This window comes from Engystomops pustulosus, chromosome 6, assembly GCF_040894005.1.
Source record: "Engystomops pustulosus chromosome 6, aEngPut4.maternal, whole genome shotgun sequence".
Lineage (NCBI taxonomy): Eukaryota > Metazoa > Chordata > Amphibia > Anura > Leptodactylidae > Engystomops > Engystomops pustulosus.
The window spans coordinates 172,644,535-172,664,331 of NC_092416.1; the positions used below are offsets into that span (position 1 = coordinate 172,644,535).

A 19,797-nucleotide genomic window follows, 5' to 3' on the forward strand; every position below is an offset into this window, starting at 1 on the left:
CCCCTTCCATCAAAGGGTGGTCCTTAAGCCTTCGCAAAGTCTTCAGGAACTCTAAGTATTTCTCCCTCGTTGCAAAGGTGACATCGTTACATTTCTTCTTAGGATAATCCATGATGCACAATATATCCTTTCGCTGTAACTGGAAGATGCCCATCAGTAGCTGGTCAGTCAGGAAGACGAGATCCTCCTCCATAATGAAACGCACCGTACTCCGGTTCCTCTGGTAATTTGGGATTGACGCCATCTTTTCCCACGTCTCACGTCCAAAGGTACCACCGGTCACGACTGCAGCACCTACAATGTAAGGGCCAGTGTGATCGCTCCTCGTTGCTCCGGGCCTATTTCCTCCACCCCAATAGCAGCAGGGGGGTTAAGACTAGACCGCAGTCAGAGCCGATCCCCCCAGGCCGAGGTGAAGGAGCACCCGGAGCACCTCCGGCCAAGACCAAGGCAGCAGGATACTACACTTGATCTTAGCCAAAAGGCCGAGAAGCGATACCGACCATAGCTCGCCCAGACCGGGCCCCCTTCAGAACTCTCAGCACTGCTCACGGAGAGGAGACACCGCCAGGAGGCGAAAAACCTACTCTGCAAGTCACACAGTCCTCTGCGTGGGGACGATTAATCTGCATAGGACCGCCCCCAACAGGCACCTCCCCCGCAAAGCAGCAGGGGGGCCGAGCGAGCGGGCGTCTGCACTTCATCTGCCAGCCGCCCGCTGCTACACCCTCCCCACAACAACTCATTTGTCAAGTCAGTCTGACCGACCGACTGCCTGCCTGACGGCTCAGAGATCACTTTTCCTTTCTCTTGACACAGCCGCTGGACGGTGTGAGGGGACAAGCACGCTCGCTCCAGCACACGCTGATAGCTACAGCTTACCTTCGGTCGTTCGCACCTTCTCAGACTGTGACTGCTAGCAGTGGAGGAGGAAGCAGCCAAATCTCAACCTGCAGGTGTCTTCGATTCAAGTAGACGGCTCCAGACTAATCATGATCCAATTAGCTCCAATTAATTAGGCCGCCGATTAGGTCACTTTTATTTTTCCTTTTTTTTTTTTTCCTTTGTTCCGGGTCGGGCCCATTTAGCACCTCATTAATCAATTAGTGAGAAGCCTTTGTTCCTCCTGCAAAAGACACAGCACACAACACACCTGAGTAGGTGACAAAGCACAAGAGCGTCGTCGACGTCACATTGCAAACTTCGGCTCCATTTCTTTTCCCTTTTCCAAAGTTTTGCTATTTATTTCTCTATCTTTTTCACCAAGTTAAGAAGGGGTGCACCGGTCCTGGAGGTACTGCAATACCAGGTCAATGCGTGGAGTGGACAGAGCAAGCTCTTTTTCCATCTCCCTGTTCCAAAAATCCATTTAATATATGGTCCCCAGATAGGGGACGTATCAGATATTAAACTGATAAGAACAGATTTTTTTTTTTTTCTCTTTTTTTTTTTTTTTTTTTTTTTTATTTTCTTACTCGAACCACATCAGTACGATCTTACAATTTCTGAACGTTTTGGGCATTTCACCCCAGCTCTAAGATCGTTCATCATTCTCGGTCCGTTATAAACTCAAAGCAAATTACATAAAACAATTCCACCACAAACAACACAGAAACAAAAATCAAAATATATCTATATGTTACATAACTCCACCCACTTTTTGATCTTCCAAATCCCTTCAGCATCAACCCCCTTTCTCTTATCCCACAAGTATATTACATAAACTTTCCCTAATATCATCCTTACACAATCATCCACACTTACAGCTTTCTTTCTAAAAACATACAAATTCCTTACATCCCACAAAGCTTCTTTAACACAAGCAAACATTAACCACAACACCCTACCTTGCGCACTTCCACACATACCTAAACCAAACATAAAAATCTCAAAGGTCAAAAAACTCACACCCGTCAATTCTTTACACAACGGCCCTAATCTTCTCAAAACATCCCTTGCGTACCCACAATTCCACATCACATGCACAATACTCTCACATCCCATACATTCCTCTCTTGGACATTCTTCTGACCTGCACACACCCCTCACTCTCATAAATTCCCTTACAGGCAGTGCACCCTGTAAACACTGCCAAACCACGTCTCCCTGTCTATTTGACATTCCATCAATTCCAATCATTGCCCAAACTTTCTCCGCATCATTCACCCTAATTCCATTTATATCACACATTTTCTCTCTACTCTCAATCATCCTACCAATCATTTTTTTATCTTTCCATACCTTTCTTTCCACACTCTCCAACTCATACTTATGCACAAACATACTTACCCACTCATACCATTTTGCACTACAGAAAGCTACCGGTCTAGATAAATCCCTTGCACACCACTTCAACCTTAAAAACAGATTTCCACTCGCAAACCTACACATACTTCCTGTCATACCCCCACGCTCCAACGTTCTCAACACAAAAGAGACAATATTAATACCCAAAAAAACCTCCAGGTTTGGGAAACCAAACCCGCCTTTCTTTTTGCTTAACTTAACCACTTCTCTTTTAACCCTTTCCATTTTAGAGTTCCAGAAGAACATAAAAAGAATACGGTCCATCCTCTTCAGCACCAACTTCCCAGGAGGAAAAACTAAAGCAACAAACAACAAAATCGGTAAGATAACGTTCTTAATCACCACTATTCGACCCGTAAATGATAAAGACCTCAAACGCCACATAGACAATTTATTCTCAACTTTTATTCTAACATCCTCCCAACACTCACCCCCATCCATCCTATCATTAAACTTAATCCCTAATATTTTAATTGATCCATTCACCCCCCTCACACCCAAGTCCTCACTCACCCTATTATTCCCAAACACCTTACACTCAGTTTTGTTCCAATTTACCCTAAACGCAGATGCTCCACAAAAAAAGGACACAAGCAACTTCACTCTTCTCAATGCACTTACATCCTCACATACCAAACATACATCATCCATATACCCAAACACACTCAATCTTCTTCCATCACCACCTGGTATTTGCACTCCACGAACAATCTTATCTCTTTTTAACATCAACAATAACGGTTCAATAGCACATATGAAAGCAATGGGTGACAAAGGGCACCCCTGCCTAACTCCTGAACGTACCCAAACTTTCCTTGTCAATTCACCATTCACCACAAAACAACTAAAAATATCCACATATAAACTCCTCACACGCTCCACAAATTCAGACGGAAAGCCCATTTGCACCAACACACTAAATAAAAAATCATGCGCCAATCTATCATACGCTTTCTCGAAGTCCAGACTCATTACATACACATCTTTCTTACGCTCCTTACAATCCCACAACACATCTCTCAATAACACCAAACACTCATGCATTCTTCTTTCAGGTACAGCACAAAATTGCTCCGCACTCACAACATCTACAATCACACTCTTCATCCTATTTGCAATCACTTTTGCGTAGATCTTATAATCACAATTTAAAAGACTTATTGGTCGCCAATTTTTCAATTCTTTCAGATTCCCTTTTTTTGGAATCAAAGCAACCATCCCTCCTTTCATACTGTCAGCCACACACACGTTGGTCCACATATACTGACACACACCCAAAACATCCTCTCCAATCACTTCCCAAAAACAACGATAAAACTCAACCGGCAATCCATCACACCCAGGCGTCTTATTTGCACACATACTTTTAACCACCTCCCACACTTCTTTCATACTAACTTCTTTCACCATAACGCTTTTATCTATCTCACTTACCTTCTGCTCAATTACACTCAAAACTTCACTTTCTAAAGTCACATCTCTCCACTTCCTTTCATACAAACAGTCATAAAAACTTGCAACCTCATTACTTACATCATCACCACTCACCTCAGTTCCATCCTCTCTCAAAACTGTCTCCATCAAAGGCTTCTTCGCAAAGACCTTCTTAAAGAAAAACTTCGAACATCGTTCGTCCTCCTCCATCTTTTCCAACTTAGACCTAAAAATAATACCTCTACCCAACTCATCCATAAACTTCTGGATTTTCTTTTTAACACTAACAACATCCAAACTCACATCCATTCCACTTTCCCTCAACAAATAAAGAAACCTTAACTGTGCGTTTAAACGAACCCACTCTTCTCTCTTCTTTTTCGCTTTTCTCATACCTACTCTCCTAAAAAAACAAGCACATTCTTTCTTTACCCAATCCCACCAAACCAGAATATTGGCAAACTCCCGCTTATACTCCACCCATCTTGCATATTCTCTCGCAAACTCCTTCTTAACCCAATCATCTTCTAATAACAACACATTTAGCTTCCAAGTCCCTCGCCCTCTCAATTCTCCTCCTACTTTCACTCTCACTATTATCATCTCATGATCTGAAAAGGCCACACCTTCTTGATTATAACTTAAACATTCAAACGACGATGACACAAAAACATAATCTAGACACGACATAATACCCCCACGATCAGAAAAAAAAGTACACCTATCTCCCCCCCCTAACACTTTTGACACACTTTTCAACCTAAAGTCCCCCAAAATATCACATAATACCTTCCCTGACAAATCATATTCATTCTTTGTAATATCAACATTAAAATCACCAACCAAAACAGTAGGGATATTCCCCTGAACAAAAAACTTTAACTTTTCAAAAAAATCAATACGTTCCACTTTGGCAACCGGCGCATATATATTAATTAACTTAAAGCTTATTTTCCCATACTTAACATAAACAACAATACCCCTCCCCCCTTCCACTACCACATACTTCTCAATACACATCCCCCTATTTTTTAACAGAACCCCAACACCATCATTCTTACACCCACCACCCGACCATACAGATTCTCCCCACACCCACTCCTCCGCCCACCCAGTCTCATTCAAACCACATTCTTGCAGACAAATAATATCACTACCAACATTTTCCAGAAAATTAAAGATGGCAGTGCGTCTCGTCCTACTTCTTATCAGCCTCACATTAAGTGAGCTTACTGTAAGACTACTAGGAATGTGTTATTTACAGAACAAAACAGGGGTCCATGAATCTCTCAGCGATTTTCCAAAGAGTCCACGCACGTCTCTCCCAGACACGAAAATCTATTGCTGGTCTCAACCTCAGATTCTTCCGGACTCCTCTCAGTCCTTCGCTTCTTTTGCCCGACCTTCCGACCAGGCGGCTTCTCAAACTCACCCTCTCCCTCTTCCTCAGACGTTGAAGCCCCACCACCCTCCCTCTTAGAAAGGGAAGTCTCTCCCGAGGATGGGTATTCCACAATGTTAGAGGGGTTCGACGCTGACACAGAGGTTTCCCCCTGCACCATCTTCTCCTCCAGCTCCATTACCATCTCCGCTACCTCCCCAGGAGATGCGGGACTCACCACAAAGGCACTAACAATTTCCTCCTGCTGCATAAGCTCTTCCTCATCTTTTTTTAATTTTTCAGCATAAGCAGCTCTCTCCACTTCCTCTTTTTCTTGTCTGATGAGGACCTCTGCTAGATGTTTGGCTCTCTCCTTCTCCGCCTTCCTTTCCTCCTCTCTTCGACTTCTCGCCACTGGACAATCTCGATACAAATGATCAGGATCTCCACACAGGTCGCATCTCCGACCCATCGGGCATCCACCGGCAGTGTGACCCTGCTTCTTACAGTTCCGGCAGGTCAGACCTTTGGAACATGACTCCTGCAAATGGCCGAACTGAAAACATTTCCGGCAGTACGAGGGCTGTCCGGTATACATTATGGTTCCTCTAAATCCCGCCACAGAGAAAGACGACGGTGGGTGCATGTAGCCTCCCACCCCCTCTGGATCAAGGCGGAACTTTACAGAAAATCGCATCTTGCAATTGTACACCCCGAGCTGGTTGGTAAGTTTTTCACCGTTCCTTACCTCGGAACAATATCTTCTTAAGAAGGCCTCAATCAATTGTATGTCCGTGAATGGGTTATGCACATGAACATATAACACCCTCTGAACTAAAGCGAACAGAGGTTTCACAGCAATCCCTACCAGCATAGGGTCCCTCTTCATCCTCATCAATTCCCCATATGCAAATAGACAACGGCCATTATCAGTAAATGTTATTTCATAAGTACCTTTTTTGGGGTATTCATTGATACTATAGAATTCGGTCTTGCTGAAGCCCAATTTTTCCATCAGGATCTCCTTTGCGATATACATCATTCTGTTCCGTGCCTGGTCCTCAGGGTCTACTTCAAAGCGGATAGTATCCTTCAATCCCGCCATCTTCTACTGTCGACTTGCGTCACAGATTTCAAAAAACGATCGCTCCGTCAAAGAACGGGGTAGTATGCCACCAAAACACACAATGGCACTCCCTCGACCTCCTGACTCAGTCCGGGCATGCCATGATCTGAGCCAAAAGGCCGAGAAGCGATACCGACCATAGCTCGCCCAGACCGGGCCCCCTTCAGAACTCTCAGCACTGCTCACGGAGAGGAGACACCGCCAGGAGGCGAAAAACCTACTCTGCAAGTCACACAGTCCTCTGCGTGGGGACGATTAATCTGCATAGGACCGCCCCCAACAGGCACCTCCCCCGCAAAGCAGCAGGGGGGCCGAGCGAGCGGGCGTCTGCACTTCATCTGCCAGCCGCCCGCTGCTACACCCTCCCCACAACAACTCATTTGTCAAGTCAGTCTGACCGACCGACTGCCTGCCTGACGGCTCAGAGATCACTTTTCCTTTCTCTTGACACAGCCGCTGGACGGTGTGAGGGGACAAGCACGCTCGCTCCAGCACACGCTGATAGCTACAGCTTACCTTCGGTCGTTCGCACCTTCTCAGACTGTGACTGCTAGCAGTGGAGGAGGAAGCAGCCAAATCTCAACCTGCAGGTGTCTTCGATTCAAGTAGACGGCTCCAGACTAATCATGATCCAATTAGCTCCAATTAATTAGGCCGCCGATTAGGTCACTTTTATTTTTCCTTTTTTTTTTTTTCCTTTGTTCCGGGTCGGGCCCATTTAGCACCTCATTAATCAATTAGTGAGAAGCCTTTGTTCCTCCTGCAAAAGACACAGCACACAACACACCTGAGTAGGTGACAAAGCACAAGAGCGTCGTCGACGTCACATTGCAAACTTCGGCTCCATTTCTTTTCCCTTTTCCAAAGTTTTGCTATTTATTTCTCTATCTTTTTCACCAAGTTAAGAAGGGGTGCACCGGTCCTGGAGGTACTGCAATACCAGGTCAATGCGTGGAGTGGACAGAGCAAGCTCTTTTTCCATCTCCCTGTTCCAAAAATCCATTTAATATATGGTCCCCAGATAGGGGACGTATCAGATATTAAACTGATAAGAACAGATTTTTTTTAAGTTAACAGCCCGCAACCTCTAACCGAGGGGGGCGATCTTTATTGATCAAATTTTAACTTATTACATTTTTATACAAAAATAAATGTCTATTTAAACAAAAACAAGATTATTTTACATATAAGGACAAAGACATCAAGTAATAATATTTTACATATCAAGACAAGACATCAAATAATAATAATAAACATAAATCATATCGTTATTTGCAAGCTTCCATTTTCTACACACATTACTATAACACAGTCCAACATATCCTGTGAAATTTTTTTGCTTTTTAAGCGTTTTTGAAATGCAGCATTAAAAACTTCAATTTCCTTAAAGCTCTCCAAAAACATAGGTTCAGACAGTTTAACATTAGTCAGGTAGTCTCTAAATTTTTTAATATCAGGTCTAACCCTTAGCTTTAGAATTTTTTCAACAAAACGATCCGGCAATTCAAGTTTTCTTACATAAGCCCGTAACATCTCCGGGCTTCTCCCCGATATTTCTTCGTCAGGTGTAGCAGATTCCATATCTGATTCTCTCGGGTTTTCCTTTTTCTCCTTAGCTGCTTCCTCTTTTCTTTTTTCCTCACAGTCTTTAATAAGATGCCCACTCCCTTTGCAAAAAAAACATTTTTTTCCCTCCTTACAGTCCTTATAAGTATGCCCAGTTTCATAGCATTTTGTACAAAACAAAACATCACATTTTTCCTCATTATGTCCATATTCTTTACAGTTCTTGCAAAAGGTATCCATACCATCAAAGAAAAGATCCCCTACAACCCTGTTTATCCGAAACCGGGCCGGGGGTAGCACAACAGTCCCATCGTCCAAAGTCTTTACTTTGCATAAATATTTCCTCTTACCGGACCAGAACCCACATTGGTTCTGTATATCACCTTTATAGGTAACCTCAGAACAAAATTTACGCAGAAACTGCACCACCTCCCCAGCGGGCATCTGGGGGGAGTACATCCGGACAATAAACAGTTTTTCATCCTCTGGAAAATGAAGAATGACTTCCACACCATCCAATCGAGGATCGTTCTTCTTCTGTCTCCAAACCCTCAGGAACGCCTGGTACGATTCACGAGACACGAAAGTAACATCGTAGATTCCTTTTTTTGGGTAATCCATAACGCATAGGATCCATTCTCTCGGTAGCTGAAACAGTCCCAGCAACAACTCATCCGTCAGGAAGACCAAGTCCTTTTCCGTCTGGAATCTCACAGAGTGCTTGTTCCGCTGGTAGGCTGGAAATGAAGCCATCGTTGCCACCTCACTGGTCCACACGTTGGTAACTGCAACACCTATAAGGATAAATAGATGCCAGTGTGACCGCTCCCCGTTGCTCCGGGCCTATTTCCTCCGCCCCAATAGCAGCAGGGGGGTTAAGACCAGACCACCGTCAGAGCCGATCCCCCCAGGCCGAGGCGAAGAAGCACCCGGAGCACCTTCCAGCCAAGACCAAGGCAGCAGGATACTACACTTGATCTTAGCCAAAAGGCCGAGAAGCGATACCGACCATAGCTCGCCCAGACCGGGCCCCCTTCAGAACTCTCAGCACTGCTCACGGAGAGGAGACACCGCCAGGAGGCGAAAAACCTACTCTGCAAGTCACACAGTCCTCTGCGTGGGGACGATTAATCTGCATAGGACCGCCCCCAACAGGCACCTCCCCCGCAAAGCAGCAGGGGGGCCGAGCGAGCGGGCGTCTGCACTTCATCTGCCAGCCGCCCGCTGCTACACCCTCCCCACAACAACTCATTTGTCAAGTCAGTCTGACCGACCGACTGCCTGCCTGACGGCTCAGAGATCACTTTTCCTTTCTCTTGACACAGCCGCTGGACGGTGTGAGGGGACAAGCACGCTCGCTCCAGCACACGCTGATAGCTACAGCTTACCTTCGGTCGTTCGCACCTTCTCAGACTGTGACTGCTAGCAGTGGAGGAGGAAGCAGCCAAATCTCAACCTGCAGGTGTCTTCGATTCAAGTAGACGGCTCCAGACTAATCATGATCCAATTAGCTCCAATTAATTAGGCCGCCGATTAGGTCACTTTTATTTTTCCTTTTTTTTTTTTTCCTTTGTTCCGGGTCGGGCCCATTTAGCACCTCATTAATCAATTAGTGAGAAGCCTTTGTTCCTCCTGCAAAAGACACAGCACACAACACACCTGAGTAGGTGACAAAGCACAAGAGCGTCGTCGACGTCACATTGCAAACTTCGGCTCCATTTCTTTTCCCTTTTCCAAAGTTTTGCTATTTATTTCTCTATCTTTTTCACCAAGTTAAGAAGGGGTGCACCGGTCCTGGAGGTACTGCAATACCAGGTCAATGCGTGGAGTGGACAGAGCAAGCTCTTTTTCCATCTCCCTGTTCCAAAAATCCATTTAATATATGGTCCCCAGATAGGGGACGTATCAGATATTAAACTGATAAGAACAGATTTTTCTTTTTTTTTATCTCAGGTCATCTCTCAATCTCAAATAATAAAAATAGTCTCTTTTTTGTCTCGTAGGAAACATGAAACAATATCTTTATAGAGATTTTAAGATTTTCATCATTGATAAAAAAGGTAAGTAATATATATATTTTTTATTTTTTAATAATAATACTAATAATAATAATAATAATAATAAAAAATAATAATATACTTTACTGAATTTTGTTCCATTGGCTTCTTTTCCATATCTTCTCAGCAGCTTTTCCTCCATAACAAATTTTGTCTCTCCAGAAGTGTAAATATAAATAACTTAAAAACAGTTTAAAACACTCATTTTGGCTTAAGGTTTCTTTTTTGAAGATTAAAATATTTCTCACCTTCCATAACGCCATCTTCGCACAAGATATTGTAATCCAGGCTACTTTAAAATCTTCATTTTTGAGGTTTAAACCGTATAAAACTAAATAAAAATCCATAAAAGAAACACTTGTTAAGAGTTTTAAAAGGGTACTGACCTTCCGCCACATCCCCTGTGCAAAGCCGCAATTCCAAAAAACATGTAGTGTTGTTTCACAGGATCCACATAACTCCCTGGGGCATTGGCCACTTCTTATTAGGCCCCTCCTGTGCTGAAAGTCTTTTGTAGGGAGACAATCCTGTACGATGCACCATAAAATTTCCTTTTGTTCATTTGTTAAAAATTTAAAATTAATATTTTGCCACACAGTTTCTGCCATTTTATTAGATAGGTTTCCTATTGGGGAATGGGTCACTTGACATTCCAGTAATTTTAAAATTTTTCTGTGGTCCATTAAAATTTGTACTTCAACATGTTCCAATTTGTACAGTCTTATAATTTTTTCTAAAACCACATAATTTCCAGCTGGAACCCATCTCCATGGGGTAGATAGAGGTGCAATAATCCACTTGTATTTCTTGATAAAAAAGCCACAATTGTACCACATAAAATTTCTTAAGTTAAAATCAGGTCCTAAAATAGTCTTTACACACTGCGATAAAAACTTGCAATAAATGAATTTTCTAAAATCAGGAAATCCTCTTCCGCCTTTAAAAATAGATTTATACACTTCCTCCCGCCTGCATCTCTCCATCTTGCTTTTCCAAAAAAAATAAAAGCATTCTCTTATAAATTTTCTTAAAACAATGTCAGGGGGAATAAAAACAGTTGAAATGTATAAAAGCATAGGTAAAATCACTTGTTTTAAAATTAAGATTTTCCCATCCATACTCAGGCTCCTTAATTTCCAGAAAGAGAGTTTTTTCCTTACTCTCTCCAGTAGAGATTCCCAATTTTTAATGCAACCGCAGTTTTCTGTAAAAACAATTCCTAAAATCTTTATTTCTTGGACCTTTTTAAAACAACAATCTTCATTTAAAATAAACTTTCCACACAATAAAATGTTTGATTTGTCCATATTTAGCTTAAAACCGGCTGCTTCCTGGAACCACTGCACCACCCGAACTATCCGGTTGAGTCCCGTCATGTCCCGGGTGAGCAGGGTCACATCGTCCATATAAGCCACCAGTTTTACTGGTACGTTCTTATTTCCTGGAATAAAAACACCTTTAATTATTTTGTCCTTTCTGATGGCATTCAGCAGCGGTTCTATTGCACATATAAATAAAATCGGTGACAAAGGGCATCCTTGTTTTACGCCACTTTTTAAAAAAACTCTTTTTGATAAAAAACCGTTGACAGATATTTTACTAAAAGCATCTTCGTATAAAATTCTAATATATTTCACAAATTTTTTTGGACATCCCATCTTCAATAAAACCTTAAATAAAAAATCATGAGACACACGGTCGTAGGCCTTTTCAAAATCTAGACTCAATACAGCCAAGTCCTGTTCTCTGTCTTTAAAATCCCATAAAATGTCTCGTACTAAAAACAATGAGTCCGTTATCTTTCTTCCTGGGACCGCACAGGTTTGATCTCTATTAATGACAGAGGCAATTACACTTTTTATTCTGTTAGCCAGGATTTTCGCAAAAATTTTATAATCAGTGTTTAAAAGCGTTATAGGTCTCCAGTTCTTAAGCTCGTTCTTATTACCTTTTTTGTATAGCAGCACGATGAGACCTTCCTTCCATGACTCGGGTAAAACACTGGTAGATAAAATTTCCTGTAAAACATCCATAAAAGCTGTATTGATTATATTCCAAAAGATTTTAAAAAATTCAATAGGAAGGCCATCACTCCCCGGTGTTTTAAGGTTTTTAAAACTTTTTATTGCACACGCCACTTCGCTGTAATCCACATCTTGTGCTAAAAAGTCATATTCGCTTTTATTAAAAGGGACATCAACTTTTTCTAAAAAAAATTCTTCCATAAAAGGGTCACTCTTTCTTTTTTCAAATAAATTAGAATAAAACTCCTCCGCTTTTTTTAATCTGCCATCCAACGATTTTTCACCATCTATTTCTTCTATTATGTCTTTCTTACTTACTATTTTTTTAAAAAAGAAGTTGGAGCATTTCTCATCCTCCTCCAAGGCTTCCACTCTGGCGTTGAAGATGATCTCCTTTCCTCTTTCTTCCAATTTCCTTTTGACTTCTATTTTGACTTCTTCAATTTCCTCATCGACTTGGATTCCAGAATTCTTAAATAAATAAAGACATTGTAATTTTGCAAAAAGTTTTTCATACATTCCTCTTTTCTTTTCAGCTCTTTCCTTTGCTTTCTGTATAAAAAAACTTTTACTTTTCTTTTTCACATATTCCCACCACAATAAGTTATTCATAAAATCTTTTTTCTTCTCTTCCAATTTTTTAAAAAACTCTTTAAAACTATTTAATATGTCCGGATCTTTTAAAATAGATGTATTGAGTTTCCAATGGGAAGATTTCTTTTTTGACTCACCATCCAGGAGTAAAGTGCACTGCAGTAATTTATGGTCCGAAAACCCATTCACCTTGGTGGTAAACTCTTCTTGCTTAAAGTGCTCCGTGACAAATAAATAATCAATTCTGGATTCCACAGCGTTGTTTCTCCACGTCATTTTACATTCTTCTTTTTTGCCACATTCCTCCCAGCAATCCCTAAAAAGAAAAATCTCCTTTACCTCTCTCAGGATCCTGGAGGATTTGTCCTTCTTTTTTTCTATGTGACAATTAAAATCTCCGCCCACAATTATCGGGTCCGGACCTACTAAAAACAGTTTTAAAATCTCCAACAATTCTATTCTTTTGTTTTTTTCCGCATGAGCATATATACAAAAACATTTAATTCTTTCTTGATTTCTTACCACCGTCACACATAAAATTCTTCCGGGGTAGATCTCCTCCACCTTCACGATCTCCCATTCTTTTTTACACAGGAAGGCAACGCCATCACTCCTCAACTCGTTGCCTCCTGAGAGAGCGAAATTCCCGGTCCAATTTTCTTTCAGGTAAGAATAGTCCAGTTTTTTTCCTATATTGCACTCCTGGAGAAAAATAAAATCAAAATCTTCATTCTCAAAAAAATCATATAATACTGCTCTCTTATTCCTTTTGTTGATCCCCTGAACATTCAGGGAGGCAATCTTGATCATCCTTGATCTTTCATTTTAGGACCATCCCCACCGTCCTGTCTAACACTTCTCTTCACTTTTTCTTTTCCATCAGATTCCGAGGAAGAAGATGAAGAGAGTTCGCCCAGGTAAGCAGATATTCTTTTCTTACCCGGCTCCTCCTCCTCTCTTTCACTCCCACTCTCCTCACACTTTCCTCGTTTCGCAGATTTAACTTCCAATTCCATTAGTTCTTGACCACACGGAATTCCAGGAGACGCAGATGTGTCTTCCGGTGTCTCCTGTATTACCTGAGGGAGATCACTCACCATCTCTTCTATGTGAGATAGGCCGCACATCTCACTCCCAGCAACCTCTTCGCTAACCACTCCATTTGCATGTTCATTAACATTTCTTTTTTCTATCTCATCATCTGCTCCCGGTGTCTCTTGGGAAACGTTAGCTGCAGATGGGCCACTCCCACTCCTCTCACCACTTTCTTCTACCACGTCAGCTGTGGCGGACTTGTTCGGGCAATCCCGTTTCTGATGTGTTTCATTCACACATTCATCACATGGCTCACATTCTTCATTTCTGTGGCCATATGTTCTACACACCTTGCAATACTGAGGCATTCCCGTAAAAAAAAGATGTCCTCTTACCCTGTTAACATGTATCACAGGTGGGGGCATCATGATAGAGCCTTCAGCGTCCTTTCTGAAGGTCACGGTGTAAATCCTTCTTCCATCCCAGACGCCAAAGTCTGTCTTTCCTTTTTTCTGTAAGACAACTTTTTCACAGAATTTTAATAAATAATTCTCAACATGAAAATCAGCTAGAAAAGGACTATACATATGGACAGTCAAAGTCCTTGATGCATACTGATATGAGGGATATGCCTGCACTCCACGTAATACATCAGAGTCTCTATTCTCTTCATAGGCTCTGTACGCCTTATTGCAAATCCTCACACTGTTCAGCGTTACATCAAAGATCCCCCGCTTCTGAAAAGACTGAACGCAAACATAGTCTTCTGTTTGCAGCTTCAGTAACGGGCAAAAGACTTTCTCATGTAGAAATTTAAGGTTTTTTACCTTAAGTTGGTCGCTCGACACGACAAAACGAATGGTGTCCTTCAAAAAAAATTTAGTAGAAAAGAAATCCGATTCCTCAGACCATTTGGATGCCATAATTCTTCTCCAAATACTCTGTTTCTTCTTTTTTCCAAAATTAGGAAGAAGATAAACCTTATTACTCCACAAGACAGATGTTTTCAAATCTTGGGTATCGCCTCCTCTGGTTCAGGATTCCTCCGGTTCCGTCTCCTCGTCCAGAAAATGCCACTCCCCCAGCCGATGATCCGGTCCTCGAAATCCTCCCGAACTCCAGAGATAAAGGTCACAATCCAGCCAGATCCATAGACACCCCCCAATAGCAGCAGGAATCTATATTAGATTCAAGGCCGAGGGTACTGTCCTTTTCCGTACAGGAATGTGCCTTGCCTTTTAGCTCACAACTTCAATAACAAGTTGATCTTCGCCAAAAGGCCGAGAAGCGATACCGACCATAGCTCGCCCAGACCGGGCCCCCTTCAGAACTCTCAGCACTGCTCACGGAGAGGAGACACCGCCAGGAGGCGAAAAACCTACTCTGCAAGTCACACAGTCCTCTGCGTGGGGACGATTAATCTGCATAGGACCGCCCCCAACAGGCACCTCCCCCGCAAAGCAGCAGGGGGGCCGAGCGAGCGGGCGTCTGCACTTCATCTGCCAGCCGCCCGCTGCTACACCCTCCCCACAACAACTCATTTGTCAAGTCAGTCTGACCGACCGACTGCCTGCCTGACGGCTCAGAGATCACTTTTCCTTTCTCTTGACACAGCCGCTGGACGGTGTGAGGGGACAAGCACGCTCGCTCCAGCACACGCTGATAGCTACAGCTTACCTTCGGTCGTTCGCACCTTCTCAGACTGTGACTGCTAGCAGTGGAGGAGGAAGCAGCCAAATCTCAACCTGCAGGTGTCTTCGATTCAAGTAGACGGCTCCAGACTAATCATGATCCAATTAGCTCCAATTAATTAGGCCGCCGATTAGGTCACTTTTATTTTTCCTTTTTTTTTTTTTCCTTTGTTCCGGGTCGGGCCCATTTAGCACCTCATTAATCAATTAGTGAGAAGCCTTTGTTCCTCCTGCAAAAGACACAGCACACAACACACCTGAGTAGGTGACAAAGCACAAGAGCGTCGTCGACGTCACATTGCAAACTTCGGCTCCATTTCTTTTCCCTTTTCCAAAGTTTTGCTATTTATTTCTCTATCTTTTTCACCAAGTTAAGAAGGGGTGCACCGGTCCTGGAGGTACTGCAATACCAGGTCAATGCGTGGAGTGGACAGAGCAAGCTCTTTTTCCATCTCCCTGTTCCAAAAATCCATTTAATATATGGTCCCCAGATAGGGGACGTATCAGATATTAAACTGATAAGAACAGATTTTTTTTTTTTTAAGTTGAATATCCCTTTTGGGGATAAAAACAACTATTTTTATTTAAAATTAACAGATTTTACAATAAAATCCAACTTACAATAAATTTAGTCAAAGTAAAATATAGTAAGATTACAAATACATTAAAAGAACAAGGTGACATCATATGTTTGAATTCCATTCATTTAAAAACCATTTTTCAAGATGCGGTACATTATTTTTCTTGTCCATTAAAAAGTACAGATACATTTCACTAAAACAGAGGCCTAAAATATCTTTTTTCATTAAAACATCCCCTTTAAAAACAAGGATGTTCCTGGCCTTCCATAGAGCAGCTTTAACACAGTTTATAGTCTTCCATGCCCTTCTTGTTTGGGGCTCAGAGGGGCTTTCAAATAGTCCATATATCACAGTCTCGTAAGTAAAGTCTTTTAGGTCCGCCATCTTCTGTATCAATGGATACGCAGCATCCCAAATTTCTCTCGCCGCTTTGCATTCCCAAAACAGATGGTAGATGGTTTCTTCCTCCTGGCAGCCTCCTCTTGGGCAGATGGCGGACCTCCCATAGCCCCTCTGATGTTGGAACGCCCGGCATGGAAGACACTGGTGTATGCTGCTCCAGGCCAGGTCCTTCTGTAAATTAAAAAGATACGGCATATTAACATTTTTCCATATTTTCCCACACATGTCAGAATTAAAATTGCTTATTTCATTTTCAACCTCGGTCTGTCTTAGCTCATGTATCATTTTCTTACTGTTCTTAAAATCATTTAAAGTCTTACCTCTGAGATTAAATAAAATTACAATTTTTTCTAAAATCTCATATTGCACAGGAAGTTTAAAAGCATAAGGTGATGATAAAACTGTGCTAAACCAACCACACCTACGCATAAAAAACCCTGTATTAAAACGTAAAAGATAAGACCAGTAGTGTTGTTTAAAAAAGGAATTCAAACAAAAACAGAAAAACTTTATTAAAAGGAACCTGTTAAAATCTGGAAAGTCCTTCCCACCTTTTTCCTTCGTTTTTATTACTTTTTCTCTGCTTAACTTCTCCGCCCTAGAGCCCCAAAAGAACGTAAAACATGCTTTATTTATTTTCTTTAATAAAACCGTGGGGGGTGGGAAGACCATACTCAAATATAAAAGCAAAGGTAAAATTACCATTTTGATAATTAAAATCTTGCCTTCTAACGATAGCTTCCTCAGGTTCCACATACAAATTTTCCCATTTACCTTTTGTGCCACCATGTCCCAACTAAAATCACCTTTGTTTGACTCACTGAAAGAGACACCTAAAATAGTAACGGCATTAGACACAGGAACAGGTACATCATTTAAAACCATGTTACCAATATTTAAAATATTACTTTTATTTAGGTTAATCTTAAAACCAGAGGCGCAGCAGAACCATTCAATTTGTCTAATGGATTTCTGTAGTGAAAGGGTGTCCCTGCAAAAAATAGCAACATCATCCATGTACCCCACTGCTTTAGCCTCTATTCCACCCCCTCCTGGGAGGGGGACCCCACGGATTTGCTTATCTCTTCTCAAGGCACATAAAAGAGGCTCTAGGGCACAAATAAAAAGCAGTGGGGACAAGGGACACCCCTGCTTTACCCCTGAATTTAAAACTACCTCCTGTGTCCTGAATCCGTTTACTAAGATCTTGCTGGTGCAGCCCGTGTAAAAAGCTTTCAGGGAGGATAAAAAGCCATCAGGTATACCCATCGTTTCTAAAACCTTAAAAAGATAAAAATGGGAAACACGGTCAAAAGCTTTTTCAAAGTCTATGGATAAAATTGCAAGCTTACTTTCTCTGTCTTTTACATCATTAATTATATCTTTTATCAGGTTTAAATTATCCCATACACTACGTCCTGGCACTCCACATACTTGGTTAGAATGGATTACTTTTCCTGCGACTTCTTTGAGCCTATTTGCACATATCTTTGCCATTATCTTATAGTCGCAGTTTAGAAGGGTGATTGGCCTCCAGTTTTTAAGATCAGCCTTGTCTCCCTTTTTATATAGCAGGGAGACCTCACCCTTCTGCCAGGACGTAGGTAGAGCCTTAGATTTAAAAACATAACTAAAAAGCTCAAACAGATCATCACGTAAAATGGGATAAAATTTAACATAAAACTCACTGGGTATACCATCCGGACCGGGGACCTTACCAGCCTTAAAACTCCTAACGGATTCTGAAATCTCCTCCTCCTCAATTCCTCTGGATAAAAACTGTTGAGAAACAGAATCTAAAACGTTAGTGACCTCTTTCAGTGAGTCATTAATAAAATTAAGATCCACAGGTTTGGTATTAAAAAGATTGGCATAAAATTCCTGAACCTTATATAAAATACCCTGTACTGTAGTTTCGCCCTCTATTGACTCAATAACAGATTTATTATTGTTTATCTTCTTAAAAAAGTACCTGGAGCAAGTCTCATTTTCCTCAAGGTGTTGTATTTTAGAACGAAAAATGATTTCTTTACCTTTTTGCTCCAGGTACTGGGCGATCTCTTTTTTTAAAACAGTGATTTCGTCCTCGACTTCTATACCGTTCTTCTTAAAAAAATACAGGGTTTGCAGACGGGCATTTAAAACCTTAAAATTCCTATATTTCTCTTTAATCTTTTTCACGCTCACCTGAATGAAAAAATGTTTTATTTTCTTTTTCATCTTTTCCCACCAGGTGGCGATGGAAGAATAAGAACGTTTGCTCCGTCTGCATTTTCTGTAAAATTCTGTAAAATCGGCCAAAACCTGTGGATCATCTAAAAGGGAAACATTCATCTTCCAGGACTTTTTACAAACAGGGTGAGTAAGATCATATTTCACATTAAAATATAAAAACCTGTGATCAGAAATAACATTGGTTAAAACATCACAACTAAAAGGCAGTACATTATTAGAACAGAAGGTAAAATCTATCCTGGAGCTACAGACGTTGTTGCTCCAGGTAACACCAGCCTCTTCGGGTACATCTTTGTTACACTCTTTATATACGTCTTTTAAATTAAAATCAGTAACAATGTTCCTTAAAATGCTCGAACTTTTATCATACACCCGACTAACAGAATCTGAGAAGCGGTGCTCACCCTTGATAATGCAGTTAAAATCACCGGATAAAATAAGGGGATCTGACCCATTAATAAAAAGAGGCAAGGTCTCCAACATTCCAATCCTTTCTGCCTTATCCGCTGAACCATAAAAATTTAAAAACTGCCATTTAATACCATCGATAAAAGCTTTAACCAATAAAATACGTCCTGGAAGAATTTCCTGTATAAAATCAATAAGAACATTTCCCTTAAAAAGAATGGCGACCCCGGCTGATCTGGATTCGTTAGATCCAGACCAGACTGAAGGACCGTGTACCCAATCGTTTTTATATTCCTGGTATGACGTACTATGGGGGATGCCGCACTCCTGCAGGAAAAAAACGGAGGCTGCCAGGCACGATAAAAAATTGAAGAGAGCAGCCCTTCGGACTCTGGACTTGGCGCCTCTCACATTGAGAGATACTCCCTTAAAGCCGGCCATCATAAAAGTATTTACGGGAGAACCACACACCGACTCTCTAATCTTCCATACTTCCCGCATCCCCCTCCGTCACCGTTCTCATCGAACTTTCTGAGGAAGAGCCACCATCGCTTAGGTTGCCCATATTAGCCACTTGTTGGTAATTCTCAAATCTGGGATAGTCGGCTCCATCAAAGCTGACCGGGGTCTCTTGTGGCTGCCCATTAAGGTCCTCCACTGGCGGGTCCCCAGCCATATCACACGCCTCCTCCTGGCCTACCGCAGGCCTTTTTGCCGGAGGAGGCTGTGCATTGGGGATTGGCTCCCCAGAGCTTTCACAGGGAAGGGAGCATTCTGTCCCCCCCTTTCCAGGTATCGGGGACTCATGAGGAGGAGCTACATCCGCCATGGTGGTCTTAGCGGATGTGTCCATCTGCTCCTCCTCACTCTCCCCCCTGCTACTTCCACCACCCATTCGCCCCTTTTTCCGGGGACCCACCTCCGATTCGCCACTGACCTTGTCAACACCAATCGCC

At 42.0% G+C, this 19,797-nt stretch overlaps 1 non-coding gene and 4 pseudogenes across 1 annotated transcript; all 5 read right to left on the reverse strand.

The window, feature by feature from the left end:
* Positions 1-357: 357 nt before the first annotated feature.
* On the reverse strand, positions 358-497 carry LOC140066381 (U2 spliceosomal RNA; annotated as a pseudogene).
* A 775-nt stretch (positions 498-1,272) lies between these two features.
* Positions 1,273-1,444, reverse strand: LOC140066359 (U2 spliceosomal RNA; annotated as a pseudogene).
* Positions 1,445-7,154: 5,710 nt separating this feature from the next.
* LOC140066303 (U2 spliceosomal RNA) lies at positions 7,155-7,339 on the reverse strand. Its single transcript, XR_011848203.1, has one exon. It is a non-coding gene; the product is annotated as a U2 spliceosomal RNA (small nuclear RNA).
* Positions 7,340-9,592: 2,253 nt separating this feature from the next.
* LOC140066284 (U2 spliceosomal RNA) lies at positions 9,593-9,799 on the reverse strand (annotated as a pseudogene).
* A 5,792-nt stretch (positions 9,800-15,591) lies between these two features.
* Positions 15,592-15,793, reverse strand: LOC140066288 (U2 spliceosomal RNA; annotated as a pseudogene).
* Between the last annotated feature and the right edge of the window lie 4,004 nt (positions 15,794-19,797).